This window comes from Chrysemys picta, chromosome 19 (assembly GCF_011386835.1).
Source record: "Chrysemys picta bellii isolate R12L10 chromosome 19, ASM1138683v2, whole genome shotgun sequence".
Classification (NCBI taxonomy): Eukaryota; Metazoa; Chordata; order Testudines; family Emydidae; genus Chrysemys; species Chrysemys picta.
In genome coordinates this window covers 20926525-20940280 of record NC_088809.1, presented here as the reverse complement: position 1 = coordinate 20940280, position 13756 = coordinate 20926525, and positions in this window count along the sequence as shown.

The following is a 13756-nucleotide window of genomic DNA, read 5'->3' as shown; positions in this document are numbered from 1 at the left end:
AATATTGATCCATCCAATTTCAATCAGATGCCTTCCACTCTGCACCTGAATAAATAGTAGCGTTTATTAAGACTTTTCATTTTGCCGGGGGAAGTAACCTTATTGTTTGAGGGATGTAATCCCACAGCGGATGCAGAATTTCAATCGAGGTTATTGCTGAGTGGTTTCTACCTTCCCCGCATCTTTATTACACCGGCAGCCGCTGTCTCCTAGGTGCATCTTTTCCTGGCCTGGAAGGGGGATACAGCACAGCGGGAGTTTAACCCCTCCCCACCCGCCCCAGAATAACACGCCAGGTGATTGCTTTTAGAATAGACCCCGGAGCACTGAGAAGGGTCCTACAGCTCACAGGTATCCTGACTGCAAAGAGGTCTCCAGTCTCGGGAGTGTGGAGTGTCTGGGCTGTGCCATAGTTTCACCCTAAAGGGTTAACGAGTGCTGCCAGTGTCTGTGTAGTGAGGGCAAAGTCACACAGCTACAGACACTGCTGTCACCAGTGAGGGTAATGATAATAGCACCTAGCTGGGGAAACTGAGGCATGGAGGTGACATGAGTTGACCACAGTCACCCAGCAGACCAATGGCAGAGCCAGGACTAGAGCTCAGTGAAGTGTTCTAGCCACTAGGCCACAGGACCTGGACACGTCACCATCCAAAGCATGAAACCCGACCACTTGAGTTAACAGAACAAGCCCCTTTGTCTGTGAGCAACTTCTCTAGCTCGCTTGCAAGAAGCTTATTGTTGTTAGGTATTTTCCCACAACAGCCTCAACTGAGATTAGGACCCCATAGCGCTCGGTGCTGCACATAGAGACAGTCCCTGCCCAGAAAAGCTTGCGATCTAAACAGAGAAGACAGACAAATGGTGGGAGGGGAAACTGAGGCACAGAGTGGGCAAGAAGCTTGGCCAAAGGTCACCCAGAAGGGTGGGAGTTGAGCCAGGAATAGAACTCAGGTCCCCAGCCAGTGTCCAACCCACTAGGCAGTGCTACCTCTTGTGATTTTAGTGCTGAAGTCCTGGGTTCTAATCCAGCACCGGCTGTTGTTGTCACTGAGAATAGCCATGAGAGGACGACACAATCGCATGGACCAGGCCAGCGTGGCATCCAAAGTCCGAATGTGCTGAGCCGTGTGCAAGCCAAGAGGGTGTATTCCAACTGCAGAAGTCCTTATGAAAGCTGGCCCAGGAACTGCGGGATATGGGGCCAGTTCCATTTCTGCCCCGGCTGGAAGCAAGACATGCTGAGAGGCAGTGAACGTTACAAGGGAATGTAATGGATATAGTACATGGAGCGTTTTGCCTTTTCCCCAGCTCAGATCCGCCCTTTGTCTGCAATGAGCGGACGTCGTTAACATCTATTTTGTGGCCTGTGGGGACAGAGTGGTGGTTGCGGGGAAGCATGGACCAGCTCCCAGAGGACAGGTGCCCATCTGGCACAAAAAGAAATCCCCCCACCGATGGCACACCTGAGGGTACCCCTAGGGAATGAATGGCCCTCTCAAGGTGGGTGGGGGAGTGGGAGTGGGGAAGCTTGCCGTATGGGGAACCCCGGCTGCCCCTGGGGTTCAGCAGAGATCCCCGCCACATTTGCAAAGCTGATGAATGGCTCTTTGGCAGCGATCCCAGCAAGCCCTTGCCCTCTCCGGCCTTCCCCCTAGGGACAGTGGGTCCCATCCTCAGCGGGGATAAGCCAGCACTGATTCCAATGGAGCTGCACCAGTTCACACCAGGCCAGGAACTGGCCCTGAATACAACTGGGTCCAATGCAGAGCAGCGGCGGCGGCTGCACGGAGCCAGGCCCCGGCTCGATTAGCAGCTCCGCAGCCACCGCGTTAGTGCCAGCCGTAAAACACCAACAGCCTCGTAATTTATATGGCAGGTTTCATTCCTTTCCTTCTCCAAAGACTTGTTCGATAAATTACTGCTTTATGGCTTCCAAAGTGCTCTGCGGAGCGCAGAACGAGGGGGAAAGCGAGCCCGGCCCGTCGGCTGTGCCAGCGAGCCGCTACTGCCACGCGCAGCCCCACACGAGCTACTGCTCCTGCCCGGAAGCTCACGCCAAGGCAAATGCAATAGAGAAACACCAAGGGGTGCTAAGCAAGAGCGGGGTCCCATGGTGCTAGGCACAGGCCCATCCAGTTGGGACCCCGGTACATCCTGTTTCCTGGGGCTCCCCCCCTCCCATTTCACTTTATTTACACAGATCTTTCGGAGGCAATTGCTGGCCCCGCTCCCACCTGTCAGCCATTGAGAGACAGTCTCTGTCCCAGAGAGCTCCCGGTCTCCAGAGAAGAGGCGGGCAAAGGGCGGGAGGGGAAAGTGACTTACCCAAGGCCAGCCAGCAAATTAGTAGCAGAGACTAGACCCAATTAGTAACTAGAACCCAGGTCTCCTGAGGGCCAGTCACTGCCCCATCCGTAAGGCCAAATGGTCAGGAGCATTAGTGATGCCCCCTTCCTCCCCCCCCCCAATTAATCCTAAAACGCCACCCCCAGCACAGCTGCCATGTGGGCGGGGGGGGGGGGGGGGGGGCTTCAGGGCAGCTGAAATCTCAGACAGGAAGCATACTGCCCCCTGTAGGCCATCCATGACAGATGCTTGCAGTGACACGGATGGTGCAGCCTCAGTGCCCCGTAGGCAGGCTGGAGCACCTGTAAGGCAGCGCATTGGATCTCTCCGCCGGGCAGGGACCTCACCTCTCCGGTTGGCCTGGAAAGTGCCCGGCCAACTTCATTCCAAAGAATGAATTCCAAAGCACCAGTAAAAAGCGAACAAGAAAACTCGCCATTGCTGTGTCCCAGGTTGCTGGGGAGCAGCTGAAACCGAAGCACTGGAGCCAGGCCCATTGCTGGGAGCTTTCTTGACCACGTCTCCATGTGAGGCGCTCCCTGAAGGGAATTCATCCCTGGAGGGGCTCTGAGGCTGGGGGTGGGTGGGAGGAAGCAGTTTCCTCCTCCCTTGTTCAGGAGCAGTCAAGAGCCAACTTAATTCCTGGTACAAGCCCTGGGGTTACTCTGGAGCACTGCGGGTCTGCCCTGGCCACCCCCCCATCCTTCCTTGGGCCTGCCCTGTTTCAGCCCCACTCTGGAATCCCCTCTGCATGCTCCAGGGTGAGGGACGCTTATAGGAAGGCCAGCCAGGGCCCTGCGGAGCTAAAAGCAATTCAGTTACCATAACTGGAAGGCTAAGCCACCACCTAAGACACAAGGAGAGTACGTGAACTCACCCAGGAGTATTGTTTTGGGTGGGTGGAGGCGAGGCGGCAGAATGGACAAAACCTGAGCAAGATGGAGAGACAGAAAAGGAAGTCAGAGAGGAAGAAACGAGTGCTGGGAGCAGAAGCAGCTGGTTCCTGTTGTTTGATCTTTCTGTGTTCAGAGACACAGGACTTTGTACATTCTTTGTAAGTAAAAAAAATGTGTCCAAGAAATACCTATCACTAATTTCTATCCCACCTGGAACGTTCCCAGGGCCCCAAACTTTGACTAGCTGCTCAGGTTGAAAAGGGGCATTAATACATTTCAATTTATGTGCACGGTGCTGTACAAAACAAAGGCAGAGTTCCTGCCCCCCAGAGCGTATAGAGCAAGAGGTTTTAAGACATACACACACACATCCATGCATATGCATGTGAACACTCTCCTTTGCACTCATGCACACACATGCATTCCCAAACACACACACACTCATGCACACACACACCTACTCATATACACACGCACACATTCACAATCATTCAGGCAGGCGCACACACTTGGGCACACCCCACCCCACATCAATATGCATGTGTGACCCTAACAGCATCCCAGTGCAAGAGGGTAAGGGGCTCGCTGTTATCTGGTAGTGAGCACAGCTGGCCTTACCCATTCAGTGTACCCCAATTCATTAATGTCATAAACTGTACCCAAGATGTGTCATGCATGCTATCATCAGAAAACTAATAACTCGCTGATCATTTTTGTTCTTGTGTGGTTTGTATATGGAAAATACCCAAGGGATCATACACATTTGAAGGAAATGTGGAATTAAAACATGTTTAACAGACAAGTCTGGGAAGCGGGTAAACAGGTTTCTCCCAGCCAAAGGACAAAGCATCAGTGTCAATTAGCAATCACATGCCAAGTGGCCATTCATTTGCATCAGAGAGGGCAAGGACAGATTAATTTGCATTTTAGCAAACACCAGCAGGGGAAGAAACCAGCATGGAATTTCCTTCACCAGCAGACTCCATCTCTTTGTCCTCACACCTTGAATGAACTTAGCTTTGGGGGTAACTTGCAGAAGAATCTATTGCAAAGGCTTATCAAACAGTCCCAAGATATCATTCACTTGAGAATACCAGGAAGTGAGCGCTTTGGACTTCGTGGGAAATCCTGATCAGATGGGTGGTCAGCTCTGGTGCTGGAAGGTAGATTAATAAGGAAACTACCTTGAACAAAGGCCTACAACCTTGTTGTGTTAAGTCTTAACCACTAGAAAGTATTTTTCACTTTGATATGTATGTAACCATTTCTAACTCTACCCTTTGCACTTAAACTCACTTAAAATTCTCTCTCTCTTTTTTTAACATACTTGTTTTAGTTTTACTCTAAGCTGACCCCGTGCTGTGTTTGAGCTGAAATGATTTCTAACTCCAGTTAAAGCGATAAGCTGTGCAGTTTGTCTCTTTGGAGGAGCAAATGAACCCTATTATTCCTCTGAATGGCCCGGAGATTGCAGAGCACATGGTTTTGGGACAATTTGGGACTGAGGGGTGTTGGGGTCATTTGCCAAGTGGAACCAAGTCTGGTGGAGGCCAGAGTGTGGCTGGGTGTAGCAAGCAGGTGGCTGGAGTCAGAGCTGCTGGTCCAGGTAGCTTATCATACAGACGCTCAGGGCACGATTGTCTGCTGGCTGGGAGCGTCCGGACAAGGGAGCTTCAGCAGCAGAAGCACCTTGGGTTTCTGGGCATGTGATGACACCATCCCTCACCGGTCTGGATTGCACCCAGAACATGAGAGCGTGCCCACATGCCGGTGCACACACGCCCATGCACACACACCCGTGCACTCGCACAGGTGCACACAATTTAAACCATTGCAGGCCAATTAGAAGCAGCAGCTGCTTTGTGGCAATCTCCCTTCAGTGCACCTGTTCGAGCAGGCATCGCTATGGCAACACACCAGCCCGGGGGAGGTGGGAGATGAGTTGCCAAGTAACGCAGCGCTGTGGACTGCAGAGCTGACCCCAGGTACTCGAATCATCAACGTGGGGAGCGATGCGCCTCATTGCAAAGAATCAGCGGGGGAGAGAGGAGACAGGAGGAGAGATGATCAAGGGAGAGTCACTTGCCACGCTAGATGGGAGGCTGACCAACATGCTCTGACTAGTAGGCCTGACTCCCTATGTGGCTCTGGAACAACTGGCCACTGGAGTCATTGACTGATGATCCATTTTACCCAGCAGCAGCACAATCCCTCTGCTTCCTTCCCCATGCCTGGGAGCAGCACCGGGTGAGTCAGAGGAAATGCATTGTGGGAAGAAAAGTGAGTTGGGCGTGGCTGCGGCAAAGAAGCTATTGAAAGGGGAAACGACCGTGTTTGAAGAGTAAAATGTCAGTAAATAAGAGGGAAGGGTGAGATCGACCCATAGAACCGGTTAATAAATGACAATTATTTTTCACAGGACAGTTTGAACTTTTTTTTTTAATTTCTCAGGGAAAAAATTCATTTTTCAAAAATAATTGTTGATTATTAACCAGTTTTCAGTTAATTTTTTTTCTGGTTTTAGATTTTTTTGGTTTCTGGGTTTTTTATTTAAAACCTGAAACTTTTAAAATTGAAATCTGATTTTTTTTTTAACTCAAAAACAGTTTTCAAAAACCATTTTTTTCTTTTACTCGGAATATTTTCTGAGGGGGGGAAAACCAGGATGAAAACCCAGAAAATTTCAACCACAATGAAAATAGACCATGAAAACGGTTGGTTTTTGTTTCAATTTCAATCAGCTACAACCAGTACACGCCAGACACTTTGCTGAGGGCCCTGTCCTTTTCTACCCAAGCCATCAATCCCCTTCCAGTACTGTCAGTTCAGGATGCAGTGCCAGTTATTTCTGAATGGAAACAATGTCAGTGTTGGTTATATAGCCCTTCTGATGGACAGGGTAGATCCTGGCCATCCCAGGTCCTCAGGGCGCAGCACAGACTATTGCCATGTGATCAAAAGGAGCACACACATTAGCTGGCAGCAGTAGTAGACCATGTGGATCAGTCATAGAGGGGGAGAAGACACTCACTCCGCAAGTGCGTTTCAATGGCATTTTAACTTCAATGGAAGTCGTCACAGTTTGAATAGATGAATCCAGATTCCCTGCTAGTATACATTGGCTCACCTCCTTTGGAGTCAATGGGCCAGATCCCATCTCTCTAGGACAGACTGCTTATCACTGTGTTTTTGTGCAGCGCCTAACACAATGGGGCCCTGGTGGAGACTGGTGCCTCTAGGTGCTTTAACATGAAAATACTACACCAGTCAGGGCTGCTGGTTTGCAGACGAATCCCACGGGAACGCAGCACCGGGGCTATCCCCTGGATTCCGAAGATGACTTCATTTTTTAAAGATGCCTTTGACGGATGTAAATTACCGATTGATTTCTGGGTGCTTCGGCTAATGAAGAACTGAGCTGAATAATTAATTACTTCTGAGTAAATAATTCATAGCTGGTTGTGATTTCGATGGGGGAGCAGGGAAACGTTTTATTTATTTGAATCTTAAAAAGAATAATACATGCCATTCCCACTGCCCCCACCCTTTTCCCCTCCCCACGCGCTGTCGTCGCCACAGAGCCATGGATTTTCAGGCCGCAAGAGAACGTTAGATCATCTAGTCTGACCTCCTGTCTAACACAGGCCAGCGAATGTCGCCCTGTTACCCCAGTGTTGAGCCTATAGCGTCTGCATGACTAAAGTGTCTCCTCCAGAAAGGCCTCCGGTTGTGATCTGAAGACCTCAAGAGATGAAGAATCTATCACATCCCTTGGTAGTTTGTTCCATTGGTTAATCACCCTCACTGTTAAAAATGTGAGCCCGATTCCTCATTTGAAGTTGTCTGGCTTCAGCTTCCAGCAGTGCCTGTATTTATTTAGGGGATACTCATAGATTCATAGATTTTAAAGCCAAACGGGACCATTAGATCATCTAGGCTGACCTGTGTATCAGGGGCCAGAGAATTTCTCATAGTTATTCCTGTATCCAGCTCCATCAATTCTGTCTGAATGCAATAGCTTTTATGAAAAGATCCGGTCTGGATTTAAAGACTCATCGTCCCTTGGTATCCGAAGAAGTGAGGTTTTTACCCACGAAAGCTTATGCCCAAATAAATCTGTTAGTCTTTAAGGTGCCACCAGACTCCTTGTTGTTTTTGTAAATACAGAGTAACACGGCTACCCCCTGATGCTCGTCCCTTGGTAAGTTGTTCCAATGCTTAATTACCCTCACTGCTAAAAATTCATGCCTTATTTCTAGCTTCAATGAATCTAGCTTCCGCTTCCAGACACTGGACGTTGTTAGGGCTTTGTCTGCTAGATTAAAGAGTCAGGGAAGTGTTTGGCGGAGCTGTTACAAAAACAACAACAAGAAAAACCCCAAACAAGAATGAAACGTCTCCGTTCTTTTCCCTGCTTTTCACATTTTTGATGGAAATGTTCCAACCTTCTCCCCTCATCGGTGGTATGGGGCAGCCCTAGCAACGCACCGTATAGCAGAGTCCTCTACAGGGAGTGTAATGTAGCTCTGTAAGGTGCCTCTTGGAAAAGAGGACACGAGAGCTAAGACCCACAGGAAAGATTACACAGTCCACTCCTGTTTCCTGCCTTCCCAAGAGCTGCACCCAGAGTCCACGTAGTACAAAAGCCTGTTCAACTTCTTTCCCCAGCCAAGTCCCTTCTACTTGCAGGAGGTACACTCTGCAGCCTCCTATTTGTGCTCGGAGCTGTACATACATGTAGTAAGTGACAGCCACTGCCCTGAGAAGCTTGCAGAAAATACAGCCTCCCCAAAGACAACACTATTTATTTATACCACTCTGCTTTGCATAAATCCCACAATGCAACGCAGAGCGATCTGGTTGACATCATGAGCAACAACGTGGGGGTAAGAGCCCCTTCTCAAAAGGAGACTTTTGCCAGCCTGTCACCATGATACATAAGAGCACTGGCAATCCCTTTCCAGTCTCCTGCTCCCTCCTCCCCGGAGCTGTTCTGCATTTGTCCAGGAATGCTGGTGAGGCTCTGTTCTGACCCACAGATGCATTGATCCCAGGGAGGGTCTGATGGTCGTTTTCCCTTTGTGCTGCCAGTTCGGAGGCTGAGTGCATTGGACTGCAAGGCAGGAAAGGCAGATATTTTTATCCCACCGCTGTTGTTCTAACCTCTCTCTCTGCTTCTTTTCATGCGCGTTGCCAGGTTTGGCAGTGCAGTGCATAGGAACAATTCACTCCATCTACCAGCACGTTGGATAATGAGCAGCAGAACAATATTTATTAAAATCACCATAAGTGTTGTTATTAATAAAGAGGTACATGATGATAACATCCAATGGCCCCGACCTGGGTGCCATTGTGCAGACACAGGGAGAGAGACAATCCCTGTCCTGGAACGACCCCAGTCTAAGTCGTGGCGCATCATCGTTTGCAGTTACTAGGGGGACGGGGGGTTTCCATTGACTTCCTTCAGCCCTGGATCAGGCCCTAAGCCAAAAAGACAAAGGGCTGTGGAAGGGGCAAGACAAAGAGTGTGATGAAGAATTGGCACTGGGCAGATTAGCCAGGGTTGCCCGGTTACATGGCTGAGGACCAGGGTGAGACCCTTTATATTGTGGAGGGCTACTCAGCAAAACTGCCTCGAGGAACTTTCCGATGTCTGCACAGAAAGATATTCAGCATCTTTCCACGCACCGGAGGTGGTTTTCTGAAGTGCAAGGATTTAAGGGCACTGTCTGCCCTTGCTAAAGCAACGGCTGAAAGTGCGTTGGCCTTGACTGGGTAAGGTGAAATCAAAATAATACATTGCACTTAAGATGCATTTCTCCAAAGAGCTCAAAAGCATCTGCAAAGGTGGATGAGTATCACTATTTTACAGATAAGGAAGCAGACACTCAGATAGGGTAAGGCCAGCGTTTTCACACTCAGGTACCTAAAAATTAGGCACTGGACATGTTGCACGTTAGCAGTTCCAATGGCCTTTGAGGTGCTCGTTACAGGACTCCGGGCCCCATTGTTCTGGGAGCAATACAAACATAAAATACACCCTGAAGAGTTTACAGTCTAGATAGAGGTGAGAAGTAGGACATAAGGGAGGTAGGGGAAGTAGGAGGCAATGTAAAGTTTCCATGTGAGAGAGACAAAGCTTGCCTTTAATTCAATAAGAGGCTGCTCTGTGCTCCGAACAGCATTCGCTGTATCCTTATATGAAAGGTGACCCTTTAATAACACCCTCTAGTTGTTATCTAGCCCTTTTCTTAGTAGATCTCAAAGTGCTCTACAATGGTAGTCAGGATCATTATCTCCTTTTTACAGATGGGGAAACTGAGGCAGAGGTGTGACGTGATTTGCTCACGGTCACCCAGCAGGCCAGGGGCAGAGCCAGGAACAGAACACAGGTTGTTTGAGTCCCACTCCAGAGCTCTATCCACCAGGACCCTTTGGACTCCCCAATCACACCCCGCCCCCATCAAAAACAGTAACAGCTGCTCCATACACCCACGAGGCGACAGATTTAAAGGTGCGGCACACAGAAAGGAGAATGCAGCTGCATCCACTCTCCACTGCTGCTCTGAAGATCCAAATGGCAGCACGGGACAATCTCTACATCCCATGCGGTCATGGATTTGTTACATTCCCATCACCATATCCTCGCACTGGGCATCACAGAGGAAAGGCAGCTCTATAGAAAAATGAGCCATTCTTTATCACTGTGTCAATAGCTAGGAAAAGAGCTAGAAGAATGCGATCAGTTATACTTACTTTTTGTAGGGCTTTAGAATTGGAGCTGCTAACTTGGCGCTGTCAAAATCCATAGTTCCACTTGATTGTCTCCTCATGCATTTCCTCAGAGGACTCTAGAGCTGGACAGACATCCCTAGAGGCTGAAGTCCCAGTTTATCCCTAGGACGGCTACATCACCGACTCGCTTCCTTGACCCTGCACTTCACTGTGCATCCAGCCCTGTTCTCAGGGGGCGTTTAGTCCCCGGGGGGCATGCCGAGAACACCAACCAGAGAGCCAAGGGGCCAGATGTTCAGGAGAGCTCAGCACATCGTGTGCCTATTGGGCATCAGCTGTGGAAATGGAAAACTTCCCTCTTTTTAGCACGTGTGGTGGAAGGGGTTTGCCATGTGGACCGGAAATGGGCTGGGGAGGGTGAATTCCTGCGGAGGGATACGGGAGGAAGGGTGATACCACAGTGGACTCCCTGCAGAGGAATATGGTTGGGAGGTCAGTTACCACAGTGCACTCCCTGTGGAGGGATACAGGAGGGAGGGCGGTTATCATAGTGCACTCTCTGTGGAGGGATACAGGAGGGAGGGCGGTTATCATAGTGCACTCCCTGCGGAGGGATACAGGAGGGAGGGCGGTTATCATAGTGCACTCCCTGCGGAGGGATACAGGAGGGAGGGCGGTTATCATAGTGCACTCCCTGCGGAGGGATACAGGAGGGAGGGCGGTTATCATAGTGCACTCCCTGCGGAGGGATACAGGAGGGAGGGCGGTTATCATAGTGCACTCTCTGTGGAGGGATACAGGAGGGAGGGCGGTTATCATAGTGCACTCCCTGCGGAGGGATACAGGAGGGAGGGCGGTTATCATAGTGCACTCCCTGCGGAGGGATACAGGAGGGAGGGCGGTTATCATAGTGCACTCTCTGTGGAGGGATACAGGAGGGAGGGCGGTTACCATAGTGCACTCTCTGCGGAGGGATACAGGCGGGAGGGCGGTTACCACAGTGCACTCTGCGGAGGGATACAGGAGGGAGGTTTACATACTTAACATCTCTGGGGCACGCGGGAGGGACACGAAGAGGACGTTCTGTCAGGCAGTTCTTCAGGGCGCGACGGGGAGGAAAGGGTTTCACTCTGAGATCCCGCCTGTGGAGTGAAGTTTTTGGCTACGGGGCCAGCCAGCCATCTGCTCTGGGACTCCGTGCACTGTGTCAATCACTTCCTGATTACCTACTTGTCTGTCCTAAAAGGGACCTGAAGCATATGGGACATAGCAAGCCCTGGTATAAGTGGGCACAGCGCCCCTTGGCGAGGACTGAACTGGGTCCAAGGAGTCTAATGGATATCAGTGACCGACCATCAAATCCTATATCAGACAGGCTGCAAAATGGTCCTGGAGCTAAAGGCCTCTTCTGGCAGGGATGTGGCTGAGATGAACAGATAGAGAACAAGGACAGAGCAAGGCGGGAGAGTGACAGAGAGAAGATGAGGGGGAGAGGAAGGGGGGAGACGAGAAGAGAGAAGAGGAGAGAAAGTGAGGGGAAAGAGAAAAAGAACAGAAAGCGGAGGAACCAGAGGGAGATGAGAGCAGTAACATTCTCTATCAGAGTTGCACTGAGTCAGTGCTTCCGCCGCACGGGGCTGCACTGAACAAGCAGAGCGCTGCTCCCAAGAAAGCTGCTCTCAGCGCCGTCTGCTGAACCATTACTGTGCTTAAATCACTGGACAGAAATCGGAGTTAAAATGTGTAAAGCCGCCTTTCTCCCACCACCTCCACTGCGTCTGCAGGGGAACCCAGGCTCAGGCGACGCACTGGAGCAGAACCTCTCAATGCAGCTTCCATGACTCCTGGAGATCTGGGGCACCCATGGGGCAGCGCAGCAGTGGGGCTGGGATGCCAAGGGACTGGAACTCCCAGATGGGGAGGGGGGTAGAATAGGACAGAGGGTAATCTGGTATCTGGGATAGTCTAGACAATACTTGTCCTGCCATGAGTGCAGGAGACTGGAGTAGATGACCTCTCAAGGTCCCTTCCAGTCCTATGATTCTATGAAAACGGGCCGGATTAACTGGTGGATTGGTACCAGAACAAAGAATGTCCCAATATTGTTCAGTGCCTGGTACTGTGCAACCCATAGCAGCCTGACAGGACTAATGTAACACTGGAGGGACCAGCCATTGTGTAGTGCCTGGAAGAGTCCCAGCGGGATGGGTACAAATGGGAAGGAAAAGTCAATATTTCTAAATTTCGCATGGAACAGAAATTCCAAAAAGTTTCGATTCAGCAACATCAACGGATTTCATGTCAATAATGTCAAAACATTACAATATAAAGGATGAAATATGTGTAAATGGTAGATACGGAAAACATAATACTAACATTCAGATAACATAAAAGTCAAAGCGATAAAGTTGAAATGAAACATTTTGATCTAATCGAAATTAAAAAGGGGAAACCACTGGTTGTGACACATTCTTGCTGGATGTTTAATGAAAACCGACTGGTTCTTTAAAATGTTGCAATGAAACCTGCATTTGTTGATGGAAAACTGCTCCATCAAAAAACTGTCAGCCAACTCCAGAACTGAAGCAGACACCGAGCAGCCTTCTCCCATCTGATCGTCAGTCTGTCCTTGCCATCCGCTCATGCTGTTCCCGCTCCCCGACTCTGCACGTCACCCTCTCTTCAAGTCACTGTAGCCACCACACCCTGGAGCACTGGTTAGCTTCACTTTACTGAGTCTGTTCTTCACTAATTCCTCTTGTGTCAGAATATGTGATATCCCACTGGAGAGGGAGATGAGGGAGAAAGTGGATCAAGTCACCCATCCTCCCTCCAACTCTCCTCCCTTGGTCCTGGGACTGCGGCATCAGCAGATTTCTTCCTCCTCCTTGACGTTAGGGAGCAGAGACATAAAGATGACATGCAGCCAAGTGGCCTTGACTGCTCTTGGTGACTTTCGCTCAGCAGAAATTTGCTTGATGCTCAGCGAGGGAGCACGTATGTGGAGAGGCAGGTGCTGCTTTGCGAATTGAGCAGAGGAGAGAAGGGTCTCCTCTCACTGCTTGTGCAGATGCAAAGCAGTCTGGGCCCTGCTGTGAATGCTGTCTGGGGGCCTCATGGACCCCCACTAAAATCAAGGTCTGTCTTAGGTACTTACTGGCCCCAATTACCAGGTAGATGAGTACCTCACAATCTTGAAAGGGTTTAGCCTCCCTGAGGGCAGTGCTGCTATCCCCATTTTGCAGATGGGAAGTGAAGCACATAGAAGTTAAATGACTCACCCAAGGTTACACAGGAAGTCTGTGGCAGAGCAGGGATGTAGACCCAGATCTCTCAAGTCCTACGTGAGTGCCCTAACCACTGGCCCATCCTTCTCTCATCAAATTTTGGCTCAAGGCAGTTGGTGTTAATATTTTCTCAGTATCGATTCATGGGGCTTCCCCGGTGCACGGGACCCACTCATCCCAAACTGTGAGGAAAGTTGCTCTCTGGTTCTGCACCCCGGCATGATGCAACGTGGATGCATACATTGTTAGTGCCCCCAGTGGACACCTGTCTATTCCTTCTCCTTCCACCATGTGTCAAATTTTAAGAAGAGGGAAGTTTTGTTTTTTTTTAAAACAACTCAACTGTTTGAACCACCCTGGCTGGGAGAAAGACACTTGAAAGCATCTTGAGTCTGGTTAAAGCTGGTTATCCATCCTGATTTGCATAATGATTATGCAAATAAACGTTTGCATAATGCAGCTATGATCTACAGTCGCTTTAGATTTTTA